The sequence below is a fragment of the Coregonus lavaretus genome (assembly GCF_964263955.1).
Source record: "Coregonus lavaretus genome assembly, chromosome: 37".
NCBI classification, from domain to species: Eukaryota; Metazoa; Chordata; class Actinopteri; order Salmoniformes; family Salmonidae; genus Coregonus; species Coregonus lavaretus.
In genome coordinates, this window is record NC_140024.1 from 8,698,613 (window position 1) to 8,716,166 (window position 17,554).

A 17,554-nucleotide genomic window follows, 5' to 3' on the forward strand; every position below is an offset into this window, starting at 1 on the left:
TTTCTTATATCTTGGGTATCAGTCTCCCGGTCTCTCTACCACACACTCTAAAGGAATACTCTACCTGCAGTTTCAGAGCCCTGTGGCTAAAGATCAGAATCAGGTTCAGCCAGGCAGAAAATGGATGCCAGGGCCATGTAGGCAGCTGCGAATGAGGATCAGATGATCATTTTCAAGGGGCTCCTAAAAATGTACTGTGCTGTGACGTTAACTACAGTGGGGAAAAAAAGTATTTAGTCAGCCACCAATTGTGCAAGTTCTCCCACTTAAAAAGATGAGAGAGGCCTGTAATTTTCATCATAGGTACACGCCAACTATGACAGACAAAATGAGGATTTTCTTTTCCAGAAAATCACATTGTAGGGTTTTTAATGAATTTATTTGTAAATTATGGTGGAAAATAAGTATTTGGTCAATAACAAAAGTTTCTCAATACTTTGTTATATACCCTTTGATGGCAATGACACAGGTCAAACGTTTTCTGTAAGTCTTCACAAGGTTTTCACACACTGTTGCTGGTATTTTGGCCCATTCCTCCATTTAGATCTCCTCTAGAGCAGTTGATGTTTTGGGGCTGTCTCTGGGCAACACAGACTTTCAACTCCCTCCAAAGATTTTCTATGGGTTGAGATCTGGAGACTGGCTAGGCCACTCCAGGACCTTGAAATGCTTCTTACGAAGCCACTCCTTCGTTGCCCGGGCGGTGTGTTTGGGATCATTGTCATGCTGAAAGACCCAGCCACGTTTCATCTTCAATGCCCTTGCTGATGGAAGGAGGCTTTCACTCAGAATCTCACGATACATGGCCCCATTCATTCTTTCCTTTACACGGATCAGTCGTCCTGGTCCCTTTGCAGAAAAACAGCCCCAAAGCATGATGTTTCCACCCCCATGCTTCACAGTAGGTATGGTGTTCTTTGGATGCAACTCAGCATTCTTTGTCCTCCAAACACGACGAGTTGAGTTGTTACCAAAAAGTTATATTTTGGTTTCATCTGACCATATGACATTCTCCCAATCCTCTTCTGGATCATCCAAATGCACTCTAGCAAACTTCAGACGGGCCTGGACATGTACTGGCTTAAGCAGGGGACACGTCTGGCACTGCAGGATTTTAGTCCCGGCGTAGTGTGTTACTGATGGTAGGCTTTGTTACTTTGGTCCCAGCTCTCTGCAGGTCATTCACTAGGTCCCCCTGTGTGGTTCTGGGATTTTTGCTCACCGTTCTTGTGATCATTTTGACCCCACGGGGTGAGATCTTGCGTGGAGCCCCAGATCGAGGGAGATTATCAGTGGTCTTGTATGTCTTCCATTTCCTAATAATTGCTCCCACAGTTGATTTCTTCAAACCAAGCTGCTTACCTATTGCAGATTCAGTCTTCCCAGCCTGGTGCAGGTCTACAATTTTGATTCTGGTGTCCTTTGACAGCTCTTTGGTCTTGGCCATAGTGGAGTTTGGAGTGTGACTGTTTGAGGTTGTGGACAGGTGTCTTTTATACTGATAACAAGTTCAAACAGGTGCCATTAATACAGGTAACGAGTGGAGGACAGAGGAGCCTCTTAAAGAAGAAGTTACAGGTCTGTGAGAGCCAGAAATCTTGCTTGTTTGTAGGTGACCAAATACTTATTTTCCACCATAATTTGCAAATAAATTCATTAAAAATCCTACAATGTAATCTTCTGGATTTTTTTTCTCAATTTGTCTGTCATAGTTGACGTGTACCTATGATGAAAATTACAGGCCTCTCTCATCTTTTTAAGTGGGAGAACTTGCATAATTGGTGGCTGACTAAATACTTTTTCCCCCCACTGTAAATCACTTAACTGCTGTGTGTTTAAATTCAATGGCGCACACTCTGAGCTGTCCAGTTGGTATTTGATGTGATATAGGTTTTGATGGACTCCAAACAGCACTTCAAATGACATTTGAGAGTTAAAACGGCCAATTAAATCCAGGACCATACGTGACATGGCTTCAATTACTGTAGGCCGACAGTCTGGTCATGCAAAGTAGAGGGCTCAAATATAGCATAACTCCCATTACTCTTTGATCATCTAAATTACTTTTGAGGTGTGTGTGTGTGCGTGCATGCTCACGTGTTTTGCCTGTAGACCCACCTGGGCTCACCTTTGACTTGTAAGCCCCTCCATTGTGCTGATGCATTGTCAAAAAGCTCCACACTTTTCTCATGGCGTCTCCTGGTGAGCCACATCTCCCAGTGACTCACAATGAACACATTCATTCTTTATGAAAGTAGAATCAAGCTGAGAGAGTAATCAAAAAGAGAGCCAGTAAACAAACCATCAGCTCACCCTCTCTGCAGAGAAAGAGGGGAAAGGGGGACACTCACAGTGAGAAAAACCAACAAACACTGTTGGTTAATTTTGAGATCTGGTACTCTTCCAAGTTCATTAAACAAAAGACTCTGATTTATTAAAGCTTTTGTATCGTCTGAGCAGTTCTTGTGATACGGTACAATGAATAAGTGATAAGTTCTTTGGTAATTTGCAGAGCGATACAACTTTATTATTTACACTGCAAACCCAGAAGACCAGCACCATGGGTAACATGAGTAAATGTGACAGGGTTCTGTAGGCAGAATCCACTTAGATTAGAACTATCACAATCAACCCACATGTGCATGAACAGCTACAACCTTGGAACTGACATTGTGATAACATGTGTGATAACTGATATATTACAGAGCATACTGATTATATTGTAATGGGGCAGGCAGCAGGGCTCATGCTGACCGGCACCACAGAAATGATCAAGCTGGGATCAATTTCCCCAACAGCACGGTTGCTGTTCGATTTGGCATTCATCAGTACGGGTAGTACCTTTTACCTAATGTATTTGGTTTTCTATTTCATCAGACCTCTTCAGAGCCATGCTAAAATTGTGACTCCTCTTTCAGTAGCCAGCAGGAAGCCAGAAAACATATGAGAAGGAAGTTTGACTAGTAGAAAGCAGAATAAGGGGGTTGGAGAGAGCAGGAAATAGATGAGGGCATAGTGATCCCTAAGAGGGAAGAGCTCTCTGACCTAGCTCAATACCTCTCAAATGTGCTCCTTACAGACTGGGCCAGGCTGACCTAAAATTACCGGAGTATTGGAATCCTCAAGCCTTCAATCTTTGAAGAAGTACTGTGCCATGCAATATCACATACAGTGGCTTGAGAAAGTATTCACCCCCCTTGGCATTCTTCCTATTTTGTTGCCTTACAACCAAGGCAAAACTGCTCCAGCTCCTTCAAGTTGGATGGGTTCCGCTGGTGTACAGCAATCTTTAAGACATACCACAGATTCTCAATTGGATTGAGGTCTGGGCTTTGACTAGCCATTCCAATACATTTAAATGTTTCCCCTTAAACCACTCAAGTGTTGCTTTCGCAGTATGCTTAGGGTCATTGTCCTGCTGGAAGGTGAACCTCTGTCCCAGTCTCAAATCTCTGGAAGACTGAAACACGTTTCCCTCAAGAATTTTCCTGTGTTTAGCGCCATCCATCATTCCTTCAATTCTGACCAGTTTCCTAGTCCCTGCCAATGAAAAACATCCCCACAGCATGATGCTGCCACCACCATGCTTCACTGTGGAGATGGTGTTCTCGGGGTGATGAGAGGTGTTGGGTTTGCGCTAGACATAGCGTTTTCCTTGATGGCCAAAAAGCTCAATTTTAGGCTCATTTGACCAGAGTACCTTCTTCCATATGTTTGGGGAGTCTCCCACATGCCTTTTGGCGAACAGCAAACTCGTTTGCAAATTTTTTTGCAATGGCTTTTTTCTGGCCACTCTTCCGTAAAGCCCAGTTCTGTGGTGTAATGAATACTCAGGGAGAAAAAGGTGTAGATTCACGCGCAGAGTGCGGCAGGTGTTTATTACGCCTTTGCAGAAGGCAGGAATCGTGGTCACAGGCAGGCAATAGTCATACACAGGTAGGCAAACAGGCAGGTGAAACAAAACTAGGACTGAAGGCTAAAACTGGTTCTTACAAACGAGCTAGGAAAAGGCTTAGTAGAGTCAAAAAACGAACAATACCTCACAAGGCACAAACAGAAAGAACTGAACTAAATAAGGAGCTGATGAGACCAGGTGAGTAACTAACACAGGTGAAATCAATGAACAAAAATGAAAGACAAAGCTACGTTCAAGAACACAAATTAACAGGGCTACGTTCAAGAACACAAGGTGAACTAAGAAAATAAATACGGCTTAAAGTGGTCCTATGGACAGATACTCCAATCTCCGCTGTGGAGCTTTGCAGCTTCTTCAGGGTTATCTTTGGTCTCTTTGTTGCCTCTCTGATTAATGCCCTCCTTGCCTGGTCCGTAAGTTTTGGTGGGCGGCACTCTCTTGGCAGGTTTGTTGTGGTGCCTTATTCTTTCCATTTTTTTATAATGGATTTAATGGTGCTCCGTGGGATGTTCAAAGTTTCTGATATTTTTTTATAACCCAACCCTGATCTCTACTTCTCCACAACTTTGTCCCTGACCTGTTTGGAGAGCTCCTTGGTCTTCATGGTGCCACTTGCTTGGTGGTGCCCCTTGCTTAGTGGTGTTGCAGACTCTGGGGCCTTTCAGAACAGGTGTATATATACTGAGATCATGTGACACTTAGATTGCACACAGGTGGACTTTATTTAACTAATTATGTGACTTCTGAAGGTAATTGGTTGCACCAGATCTTATTTAGGGGCTTCATAGCAAAGGGGGTGAATACATATGCTCGCACCACTTTTCCGTTATTTATTTGTTCGAATGTTTTGAAACAAGTTTTTTTTTTTCATTTCACTTCACCAATTTTGACTATTTTGTGTATGTCCATTACATGAAATCCAAATAAAAAATCCATTTAAATTACAGGTTGTAATGCAACAAAATAGGAAAAACGCCAAGGGGGATGAATACTTGTGCAAGGCACTGTACAACCTTATGCAAACCTTTCTGATAATGTAAAAAAATAATAATACAAAAATAAACTAGTTCTTATTGATTTACTAAATGTCTGTACAAAACACTGACATATTACTATCCACTATTTTCCCAGATACTGTACTTTAGGAACCATGCACATTGTATATTTCTTCTTTGTTCATTTCCATCTTCATCATACCTCCTCCAAACACTTGGTGGAGCTATAATGTTATTGCCTCAGATCAGTGAAATGAAACAAGAACAAAAGAGATTGTGAGATTAATGAACAATGTGGGTTTCTGTGATAGGTGTGTGTGAGAAAGTGAGCTTGTATTCATGGCATGCTGTACCATATATTTGATGCAATTCAGACTTAATTTCACCTTTGAGCTTTTGTCTTTATGCCTGCCATATTGCGGTTTGCTCACTTTGCACTTTCTCTCAGACCAATTGTCTGCCCACTTTCTTCCCACTTTCTTTCCACTGATTTTTTCCCCTACCACCAATTTTGTCACTGAGATCTCAGTTAAAAGCAATGTTTGTCATAGAGATAGACCTGTCAAACCTGAAACATGGCTGCAGTTACATCAAGATACATGCAGGAATGCCCTTTGTGGTTTATGAATCATACAGTTTATTAAGAGAAAACAGGTTGTTCACTTAAACACTCTTTTGAACCCTACGCTGGAGCAGGCAAACTGTCATCTCCTCTCTCCGACATGCACCTCCTTTTCCTCATCTCTCTCGAGCCGACACAAGTGATATCAAAGGAAGGTAATGAGATCATTTGCGTTGAAATTACACAACACACTGTTTGTCAGATAAGTCTAAGATAACAAGCAATGAGTTTGCCATTAGTCAAAGCAGATGAAAAAGAGGTCACCCTTTCAATGAAAGACAGAACAGAAACTAAAAAGAGCTACATTCTAAATGAAACTCACCAGATAAAATAATGAGATTTATAAAAGACAAAATGGGGTAGATGAATGTTAAGATTGAGCAGTGGACCTACTGTGGATACTAAATAAAGACAGTGGAATGTCTAGAAATGTGGAACGCATGTATAATGTTTCGTAAGAACATTCTGTTTGGTACAGCAACAATGCAATTAGCCTGTAAGCAATTAGAAAAGGAAAAGCTGCTTTTAAATGTCTCACCATTTCACAGGCATGCTGTTAACCTTTCCTTTTCTGATTCATAGAGCACAGTGGGGTATAGGTGATAGGGAACAGAACCAAGAGCCGAAATGCACTTAAGCTGTGAGGCCTTTCCAGGTTACCATTTTCATTTATTGTTAGGTGATTATGGTGTATAATCACATTATGCTGTGAAAGACCATGTTTGTTCTATGTCAAGATACTCTGGAAATTTATATTGGCATGTATTCAGTACATTAAGTTTAATTTGTCTTCAGGCCAGATTCAACATCTTTCTTGAAAGGCCCTTTCTATAGTATCTGCTGACTATAGTATGATCTAGCCTTGAAAAATGAAATACAACTCTCATATAGCTCCACTTTGACTTACTGTCAAACACTATTGCTACTGCCAGCATCCTTTCTAATCCTCAAGAAATTGTAGTGTACTTCAGCTAAACTATCTTTCATTTAATGAGTCACATTTCTTTGGTAAAAACAAATGGCTATAATTGAATATGGCTACAAATGGCTATACTGCTTATAATGAGTCATACAAGGACGTCATGTAGTGCATATTGAAATCCACTCTGAAACATACCACACTAAAGAAATGCAAAAAAAACATCACATAATGTTGTTCCTTGATAGCATATGCCTCTCCCTTTTATATTTGTACAACTTCTTAAACATTAACTTATAGGTATCTCACTTCAAATGTTGGATAACCTCTACACATAGGAGACAAAACCGTGTAACAGATGTCTAATGTCTATTTATGACTCACTATATTTAAACACCTTCATTCTCTGGCTCCAAAGGTTAACATATGAAAATATGCTCTGGTTTATTTAACCTATTTTTATCCTAAATGATGGATGAGCTAATTGGGCAATTAAACAGGTGTCCTTAATTGCCAGATGCATAAGGAGTCCCGTAGAGGCTAGGTATAATCTAACGAACAAAGTTATTGTGGTCTTTAGAACTTTCACTGTTAGAGGTACATTTTATATATCGGTGTGTGTGTGCACGGTGTGTGTGTGTGTCAGTGTGAGCAAGCTCTGTTTGAATGCATGTTTTCATGAGGAGAAGGTAGGCAATGCAACCCATCACTCGAGGAGGCACTCACATTTTCTTGTATTTCCTTTTGTGGTAACCAGGGAAAAAGTCAGAACTCAGCACTGACTGTGAAAGTTGCTCAAAGTCTTGTTGGAACCAGGGTGAACCCAGTGCTGACACTGATACTCCATAAATGTGGGTGATAGCATGAAAGACTCTGTGGCAAGAGGTTCAGTACAAGCCTCTCCTTTCAGTGTCATAAGCAGCCTGTTCCTTTGAAGAAGAAAGAGAATGAAAGGTCTGAAAGGGAGATACTCGTCTTGCCTCAAAGCTGCTCATACTAATGTCCTGCTTTTCGGAAATCAACAGACAAATATGATCACTATTAGACAATTGTCATAACAAATAATAACGGTTTGTTTGAAATGCTACTCCCAAGTGTTGAGGATTATCATCACAGTGGAAACGTGTTTTAACGTTCAAAGAATGAAGGCCATGGTATATCATGAATACTATGTAATATCCAAAAAAGTGTTAAACAAATCAAAATATAGCTGTGCCTTCTTAAAAGTTAATTTGTGGGATTTCTTTCCTTCTTAATATGTTTGAGCCAATCAGTTGTGTTGTGACAAGGTACACAACAGATAGCCCTATTTGGTAAAAGACCAAGTCCATATTATGGCAAGAACAGCACAAATAAGCAAAGAGAAACGACAGTCCATCATTACTTTAAGACATGAAGGTCAGTCAATATGTAACATTTCAAGAACTTTGAAAGTTTCTTCAAATGCAGTCGCAAAAACCATCATGCGCTATGATGAAACTGGCTCTCATGAGAACCACCACAGGAATGGAAGACACAGAGTTACCTCTGCTGCAGAGGATAAGTTCATTAGAGTTACCAGCCTCAGAAATTGCAGCCCAAATAAATGCTTCACAGAGTTCAAGTCACAGACACATCTCAACATCAACTGTTCAGAGGGGACTGTGTGAATCAGGCCTTCATGGTCGAATTGCTGCAAAGGAACCCCTATTAAAGGACACCAATAAGAAGAAGAGACCTGCTTGGGCCAAGAAACACGAACAATTGACATTAGACCGGTGGAAATTTGTCCTTTGATCTGGAGTCCAAATTGGAGAATTTTGGTTCCAACCGCTGTGTCTTTGTGAGATGCGGTGTGGGTGAACGGATGATCTCTGCATGTGTAGTTCCAACCGTAAAGCATGGAGGATGAGGTGTTATGGTGTGGGGGTGCTTTGCTGGTGACACTGTCTGTGATTTATTTAGAATTCAAGGCACACTTAACCAGCATTTCTACCACAGCATTCCGATGCAATATGCCATCCCATCTGGTTTGGGCTTAGTGGGACTATCATTTGTTTTTGAACAGGACAATGACCCAACACACCTCCAGGCTGTGTAAGGGCTATTTGACCAAGAAGGAGAATGATGGAGTGCTGCATCAGATGACCTGGCCTCCACAATCCCCCGACCTCAACCCAATGGAGATGGTTTGGGATGAGTTGCACGGCAGAGTGAAGGAAAAGCAGCCAACAAGTGCTAAGCATATGTGGGAACTCCTTCAAGACTGTTGGAAAAGCATTCCAGGTGAAGCTGGTTGAGAGAATTCCAAGAGTGTGCAAAGCAAATGGTGGCTATTTGAAGAATCTCAAATATAAAATATATTTTGTTTTGTTCAACAATTTTTTGGTTACTACATGATTCCATATGTGTTATTTCATAGTTTTGATGTCTTCACTATTATTCTACAATGTAGAAAATAGTAAAAAATAAAGAAAAACCCTTGAATGAGTAGGTGTGTCCAAACTTTTGACCGGTATTGTACATACATATACAGTGGGGAGAACAAGTATTTGATACACTGCCGATTATGCAGGTTTTCCTACTTACAAAGCATGTAGAGGTCTGTAATTTTTATCATAGGTACACTTCAACTGTGAGAGACGGAATCTAAAACAAAAATCCAGAAAATCACATTGTATGATTTTTAAGTAATTAATTTGCATTTTATTGCATGACATAAGTATTTGATACATCAGAAAAGCAGAACTTAATATTTGGTACAGAAACCTTTGTTTGCAATTACAGAGATCATACGTTTCCTGTAGGTCTTGACCAGGTTTGCACACACTTCAGCAGGGATTTTGGCCCACTCCTCCATACAGACCTTCTCCAGATCCTTCAGGTTTCGGGGCTGTCGCTGGGCAATACGGACTTTCAGCTCCCCCCAAAGATTTTCTATTGGGTTCAGGTCTGGAGACTGGCTAGGCCACTCCAGGACCTTGAGAAGCTTCTTACGGAGCCACTCCTTAGTTGCCCTGGCTGTGTGTTTCGGGTCGTTGTCATGCTGGAAGACCCAGCCATGACCCATCTTCAATGCTCTTACTGAGGGAAGGAGGTTGTTGGCCAAGATCTCGCGATACATGGCCCCATCCACCCTCCCCTCAATACGGTGCAGTCGTCCTGTCCCCTTTGCAGAAAAGCATCCCCAAAGAATGATGTTTCCACCTCCATGCTTCATGGTTGGGATGTTGTTCTTGGGGTTGTACTCATCCTTCTTCTTCCTCCAAACACGGCGAGTGGAGTTTAGACCAAAAAGCTCTATTTTTGTCTCATCAGACCACATGACCTTCTCCCATTCCTCCTCTGGATCATCCAGATGGTCATTGGCAAACTTCAGACGCGCCTGGACATGCGCTGGCTTGAGCAGGGGGACCTTGCGTGCGCTGCAGGATTTTAATCCATGACGGCGTAGTGTGTTACTAATGGTTTTCTTTGAGACTATGGTCCCAGCTCTCTTCAGGTCATTTACCAGGTCCTGCCTTGTAGTTCTGGGCTGATCCCTCACCTTCCTCATGATCATTGATGCCCCACGAGATGAGATCTTGCATGGAGCCCCAGACCGAGGGTGATTGACCGTCATCTTGAACTTCTTCCATTTTCTAATAATTGCGCCAACAGTTGTTGCCTTCTCACCAAGCTGCTTGCCTATTGTCCTGTATCCCATCCCAGCCTTGTGCAGGTCTACAATTTTATCCCTGATGTCCTTACACAGCTCTCTGGTCTTGGCCATTGTGGAGAGGTTGGAGTCTGTTTGATTGAGTGTGTGGACAGGTGTCTTTTATACAGGTAACAAGTTCAAACAGGTGCAGTTAATACAGGTAATGAGTGGAGAACAGGAGGGCTTCTTAAAGAAAAACTAACAGGTCTGCGAGAGCCGGAATTTTTTACTGGTTGTTAGGTGATCAAATACTTATGTCATGCAATAAAACGCAAATTAATTACTTAAAAATCATACAATGTGATTTTCTGGATTTTTGTTTGAGATTCCGTCTCTCACAGTTGAAGTGTATCTATGATAAAAATTACAGACCTCTACATGTTTGTAAGTAGGAAAACCTGCAAAATCGGCAGTGTATCAAATACTTGTTCTCCCCACTGTATATTGTATAACAGATATACCAACATTGTATTAAATAATGACATTTAGTTTACAGTGCTAAAATAAGAGTTTAGCATCCAGAAAGTACCAGGAAACAACAGCGAAATAAGACGGCAACAACCAGGTACGGATGCGGTAATTACCCGTTAATAGTTTGTTTGTAGCTGCTAAGAACTGATATAAAAAGTGAAGAATTATCCTGGTTGTTATAAAATAACAACTATTTGTTACTGAAGAAGAACTATCAATAATAGAGGCAATACTTACTAAGAATGTACTTGGAATTTTCACTTATGCTGTATGTGGGCCATCCTAAAAACCTACATTCTAGGTCTTTGCTTGTTGCTGGGTAGTTGCCATCTTGTTTCCATCTGTTTCCGATTACTTTCCTGTCATTACAGAGTTATTTCAGCACTGTGCTTAAGTAAATATTATTGAACTTTCCTGTTATTTCATGTGTAGTTTCATCACATTTTCAGTGTATCTACAGGACCGAGACATGGTATTCTAAAGCTACACTCTGTTCCCCTATTACTGTGTAAATTACTTATAATTATAATTTCCTGTAAGTCGCTCTGGATAAGAGCGTCTGCTAAATGACGTAAAATGTAAAATGTTATTTCCATGACTAGCTAATAAACTGAACAAAAAATATTAGCACAACATGTAAAGTGTTGGTCCAATGTTTTATGAGCTGAAATAAAAGATCCAGGAAATGTGCACATTATGCACAAAAAGCTTATTTATCTCAAATTTTGTGCACAAATTCAATTACATCGCTGTTATTGAGCATTTCTCCTTTGCCAAGATCATCCATCCACCTGACAGGAGTGGCATATCAAGAAGCTGATTTAAACAGCATGATCATTACACAGCTGCACCTTGTGCTGGGGACAATAAAAGGCCACCCTAAAATGTGCAGTTTTGTCACACAACACAATTCTACAGATGTCTCACGTTTTGAGGGAGCGTGCAATTGGCATATTAACTGCAGGAATGTCCACCAGAGCTGTTGCCAGAAAACGATATGTTCATTTCTCTAGCATAAGCCGCCTCCAACGTCGTTTTAGAGAATTTGGCAGTATGTCCAACCAGCATCAGAACCGCAGACCACGTGTAACCACACCAGCCCATGACCTCCACATCTGGCTTCTTCACCTGCAGGATCGTCTGAGACCAGCCACCCGGACAGCTGATGAAACTGTTGGTTTGCACTACTGAGAAATGTCTGCACACTGTCAGAAACCGTCTCAGGGAAGCTCATCTGCATGCTCGTCGTCCTCACCAGGGTCTTGACCTGACTGCAGTTCGGCGTCGTAACCGACTTCAGTGGGCAAATGCTTTCACAATATAACTGTCATGCCCTGACTCAGGGGACGTTGATTTGTTGAGTCAGGGTGTGTATATTCCGTGTTATGTTGTGTTTTTCTATGTTTAGTTCTAGATCTATGTTGGCCAGGGTGGTTCCCAATCAGAGGCAGCTGTAGCTCGTTGTCTCTGATTGGGGACCATACTTAGGCAGCCTGTTGGCACCAGTTAGTTGGTGGGATCTTGTTCCGTATAGGTTTGTTTTGTGTAACCTCAAGACTTCACGTATCATTTGTTTGTTGTGTTGTCGTGTTCATTACTTCAATAAATATGTACGCTTATCACACTGCGCCTTGGTTCGACCAATCTTTAAACGATCGTGACAGAAGATCCCACCAAATGAGGACCAAGCAGCATGTCCAGGAGCAGACAGCCTGGACCTGGGAGGAGATCCTGGACGGGAAGGGATCCTGGACTTGGGAGGAGATTCAGGCCAGAATGGATCGCCGTCCTTGGGAGGAGACTGTGGAGGCGCGCTATAGAGAGGAGCAGCGGCAACGCAGAGGGTGCCGGCCGAGGAGGAAGCCCGAGAGACAGCCCCAAGACATTTTTTTGGGGGGGCTAAAAGGGTGGTTGGCGGAGCCTAGTGTTAGAGCAGAGCCAACTCCCCGTACTCATGCAAAGAAGCGTGTGACTGGGCAGGCTCCGTGTTATGCGGAGCCACGGACTGTGCCGCGAGTGTTCCGGCACAGTCCTGTACGTCCTGTGCTAGCACCACGCACGTGTCGTGCGAAGATGGGCATTCAGCCAGGATGGGGTGTGCCGGCTCAACGCTCGTGGTCTCCAGTACGCCTCCTCGGTCCCGTATATCCTGCGCCGGTGCTACGTGCTGTATCGCCAGTACGCGTGCACAGCCCCGTACGTCCTGTGCTAATGCCTCACACATATTGTGTGGAAGTAGGCATCCAGCCAGGACGGGTTGTGTCAGCTCTCCGCTCCAGACCTCCAGTCCGCCTCCACAGTCCGGCCCGGCCCGTTCCTGCTCCCCGCACCAAGCCAGTGGTGCGTGTTCCCAGTCCGGCCCGGCCCGTTCCTGCTCCCCGCACCAGACCAGTGGTGCGTGTTCCCAGTCCGGCCTGTTCCTGTCCCTCGCACCAAGCCAGTGGTGCGCGTCGCAAGCCCGGTCCGGCCTGTTCCTGTCCCTCGCGCCAAGCCAGTGGTGTGCGTCGCCAGCCCGGTCCTGCCTGTTCCTGTTCCTCGCACCAAGCCAGTGGTGCGCGTCGCCAGCCCGGTCCGGCCTGTTCCTGTCCCTCGCGCCAAGCCAGTGGTGCGCATCGTCAGCCCGGTCCGACCTGTTCCTGCTCCCCGCACCAAGCCAGTGGTGCGTGTTCCCAGTCCGGCCCGGCCTGTTCCTGTCCCTCGCGCCAAGGCAGTGGTGCGCGTCGCCAGCCCGGTCCGGCCTGTTCCTGTCCCTCGCACCAACCCAGTGGTGCGCGTCACCAGCCCGGTCCGGCCCGATCCTGCTCCCCGCACCAAGCCAGTGGTGCGCGTCGTCAGCCCGGTCCGGCCCATTCCTGCTCCCCGCACCAAGCCAGTGGTGCGCGTCGTCAGCCCGGTCCGGCCCGTTCCTGCTCCCCGCAACAAGCCAGTGGTGCGCGACGTCAGCCCGGTCCGGCCCGTTCCTGCTCCCCGCACCAAGCCAGTGGTGCGTGTGTCCAGTCCGACACGGCCCGTGCCTGTTCCACCGGTGCCAGAGCAATCCGCTCCATCGGGGTCCGGTCCAACTCCAGTCAGCGGATCCACTCCGGAGCCAGAGCAATCCGTTCCACCGGGGTCCAGTCCAGCTCCGGTCAGCTGCTCCACTCCGGAGCCAGAGCAATCCGCTCCACCGGGGTCCGGTTCAACTCCTGTCAGCGGATCCACTCCGGAGCCAGAGCAATCCGATCCACCGTCGTCGGGTCCAACTCCAGTCAGCGGTGCCAGTCCAGACCCAGACGTCAGCCCCTCTCCAGGTTCGGGGTCTCCCACACCAGGGTCCAGACAGGGCTTGGTACTTCGTGGGAGGAAGGAGAGGGGAAGCAGCGCGCCGAGGTCCAGACCAGACCAGGGGTCGCAACAGGGAGGTGGAGAGAAAGTGGTGGTGACGCCCGGAGCCGGATCCGCCTCCGAGGCGGAATGCCCACCCGGCCCCTACCCTGTTATGTTTTTGTGGCGCGGTCGGAGTCCGCACCTTTGGGGGGGGGGGGGGGGGTACTGTCACGCCCTGACTCAGGGGACGTTGATTTGTTGAGTCAGGGTGTGTATATTCCGTGTTATGTTGTGTTTTTCTATGTTTAGTTCTAGATCGTTTAGATCTATGTTGGCCAGGGTGGTTCCCAATCAGAGGCAGCTGTAGCTCGTTGTCTCTGATTGGGGACCATACTTAGGCAGCCTGTTGGCACCAGTTAGTTGGTGGGATCTTGTTCTGTATAGGTTTGTTTTGTGTAACCTCAAGAATTCACGTATCGTTTGTTTGTTGTTTTGTCGTGTTCAGTACTTCAATAAATATGTACGCTTATCACACTGCGCCTTGGTTCGACCAATCTTTAAACGATCGTGACAATAACATAATATGAATAGTGCAAAGAGACAGTGTTACACAATAACAAAGCCCCTCAATGTAATTTAAATGACCCACAATATGAATAAAAATAGTTATGAAATCACAGATACAAATAAACCATGTTCTCAATTAAAATAAAATAAAATGTTATTGGTCACATACACGTGTTTAGCAGATGTTATTGCGGGTGTAGCGAAATGCTTGTACTTCTAGCTCCAACAGTGCAGTAATATCTAACAATTTCACAACATATACCCAATACACACAAATCTAAGTAAGGAATGAATTAAGAATATATACCGACATATATGGACGAGTGATGTCAGAGCGGCATGGACTAAGATACAGTAGAATAGTATAGAATACAGTATATACATATGAGATGAGTAATGCAAGATATGTAAACATTATTAAAGTGACTAAGATACCATAGAAAAGTATAGAATACAGTATATACATATGAGATGAGTAATGCAAGATATGTAAACATTATTAAAGTGGGTAGTGTTCCATTTCTTAAAGTGGCCAGTGATGTATAGTCTATGTCTATAGGCAGCAGCCTCTAATGTGATAGTGATGGCTGTTTAACAGTCTGATGGCCTTGAGATAGAAGCTTTTTTTCAGTCTCTCGGTCCCAAGTTTTCATCAATAGAATATCAAAAACGTATGTTAGAAAGCATGTTCATAGAAAAACCTTGTAACTTAGCCTCAATAAATGAGCTAATCTGATACAGAACTGATTCATGAATAGACAAAAAACCCCACACACACATTCCATAGTGAATATCCATAACTGGTTCAACTGGGCAAAAGGAAAAGGGACATCAGGGCTGGACGTCATTAACACTTTACATTTCCTGCCTCCCCTGTCAGAAGATTAAATCAAAAACTGAAACAATGGTAGCTTGCCACCGAACACTGGACACTGAATGCTAGCGAGGTGCAAACATTAGCTTGCTAGCAAGTTAGCTTTGTCATGTTAGCTACCTTAGGAAGACAAACTTAGAACATTAATTCCTGACACCACACAAATACATTGTTTGCACAGTATGTGACTAATTTTGATACAAGTACAACTTTTTCAGAGGTTACAAACTCAATTTAGTAACTTTGACACATTTAAAAAGGGGAAGTGGGAGAGAACACAGCCTACCTCTCATTCAGATGGTAACAGCACTGAACGAGCTCGCCTTGTGCATGCAGCGCTGGCGTCTTTTTCATCATCTTTGTGTGAATTTCCGGAAGACTTGACGCTTTTTTACATATTGCTGCCTTTCTCAGTTCGGAATGTGAATTCCACATTTGTGACCTCCTGTAACTCTTCTCCCATAACATCTTTTACTCCCAATAACTTTTCTGCTGCTGCTACTATTACTGTTATTTCTGTGATTTACTTTCCATCTGTGCAGTACAGTTAATTACCATAGCAATGAACGCCAAGGAACCAACATTGCTAAAATACAAACTGTTCAGGTCACTCAGTCCTGGCCTACTACTTACCGGTATTCTCTCATGTTCCCTCACCCTTAGCCCATCATGCTCTACTTTCTTCACTGCCTCAGCATGTGTCCCTTTCTGCACTGCTCGAACCCTGGCAACCTCAACCTGTCTCACTCGCACAGGACATTTCTGATCCCCAGCAACATGGGCTCCCCCCACAATTGCAACACACTACTTTTTCCACCGAAACTACACAGTCCTTTGTCCCATGCCCTCCTGCACACCTCTCACACCTCGGAATCTCCCTCCTACACACTGCTGCAACATGACCATAACTTTGGCACCTTAAACGCTGTAGCAAATGGGATAACTAAGATGGGATAACTAAGATGTCCTAGCATTACTTTATCAGGCAAAGACTCAATATCAAAACTCAAAAGTATAGACCGGGTCTCCTCAGTCTCGCACTCGCCACCGGATCTGCGTCTAACCAGACGATGTGCATCACAGACACCAGGGATCTTCAACTTCAGTTGATCCGTCTCCACACTCAAAGCCACCCTAGTAATCACTCTCTTCAGCGGTGCTCTGCTCCGGAGAGCAAAGCTAGACACAGTTCTTGTCGCTGACACAGAGCGGCCATTCCCTCTGGGCGGAAGACACACAGAAAATGTATATACTGTAAGTCCACTTCTGGATACTTTGACCAAGTTAACAACACCCAACTTCTCCTCCACCCAGCCTGATACCACAAATGGGTCGGCCAAAAGAAATGACTCTACTTTATCCACGAAACTTACTCCCACTGGGCCAAAGTCAACTCGGGCATTATCCTGCTCATTGGGGTGAGGCTCGGAAGCCTTCACCACTAATGTTCCATTTTCACTTTTGTCGGATTCGATTTCTGAACTTCTACTATCCAACTCCATCTCAATGTTTTCAGGAGAGGAACATTTAACTATCTCTCCTGCAATTGACTCATAGGAGAAAGTACTCAGCCTGCTGCGTAAGTCTCCTAACCTGCTACGAAAAGTCAGTTCTGGTCAATTCTGACATAATATCCCATCTAGTCAAAACCCTAGGATCCCATTTAGATTTTTCCAAAGTCGGAGCTCTAGGATGATGCCGCGTTCACGACAACAGGGAACTCGGAAATCTCTGACCTCCGACTTCAGTGCTTTTGCCGCATTTCACGTTTTAGATGGAACTAGTAAACTCTGAAATGTACGACTTGCTAACTGGTTGTAGTTAATCAAGTGCTGCGTTCAATAAATTAGCAAGTCAGAAATTTCAGAGTTTCCTAGTCCCGACTAGCATGTGAATGCAGCATTTCATGACCGGGAACTCTGAAAAAAAATACTCAGACTGGGATGTTTTTTTTCTTTGGTCATCCAACTCGGAATTCCAAGTCAGAAAAAAAGGGAATCATCCTAGAGCTCCAACTTTCCGACCTGAAGATCACTGATGTTTTATTTTCAGAGTTCCCAGTTGTCTAGAAAGCACCATGATTCCAAAGTTTCCGACTTGGAATTCCGAGTTGGATGACCGTTCAAAACTATTTCTCACAGTCGGAGCTCTATTATTATTTTTTTGTTCCCAGTTGTCTTGAAAGCTGCGTTCATAACCAAGTGG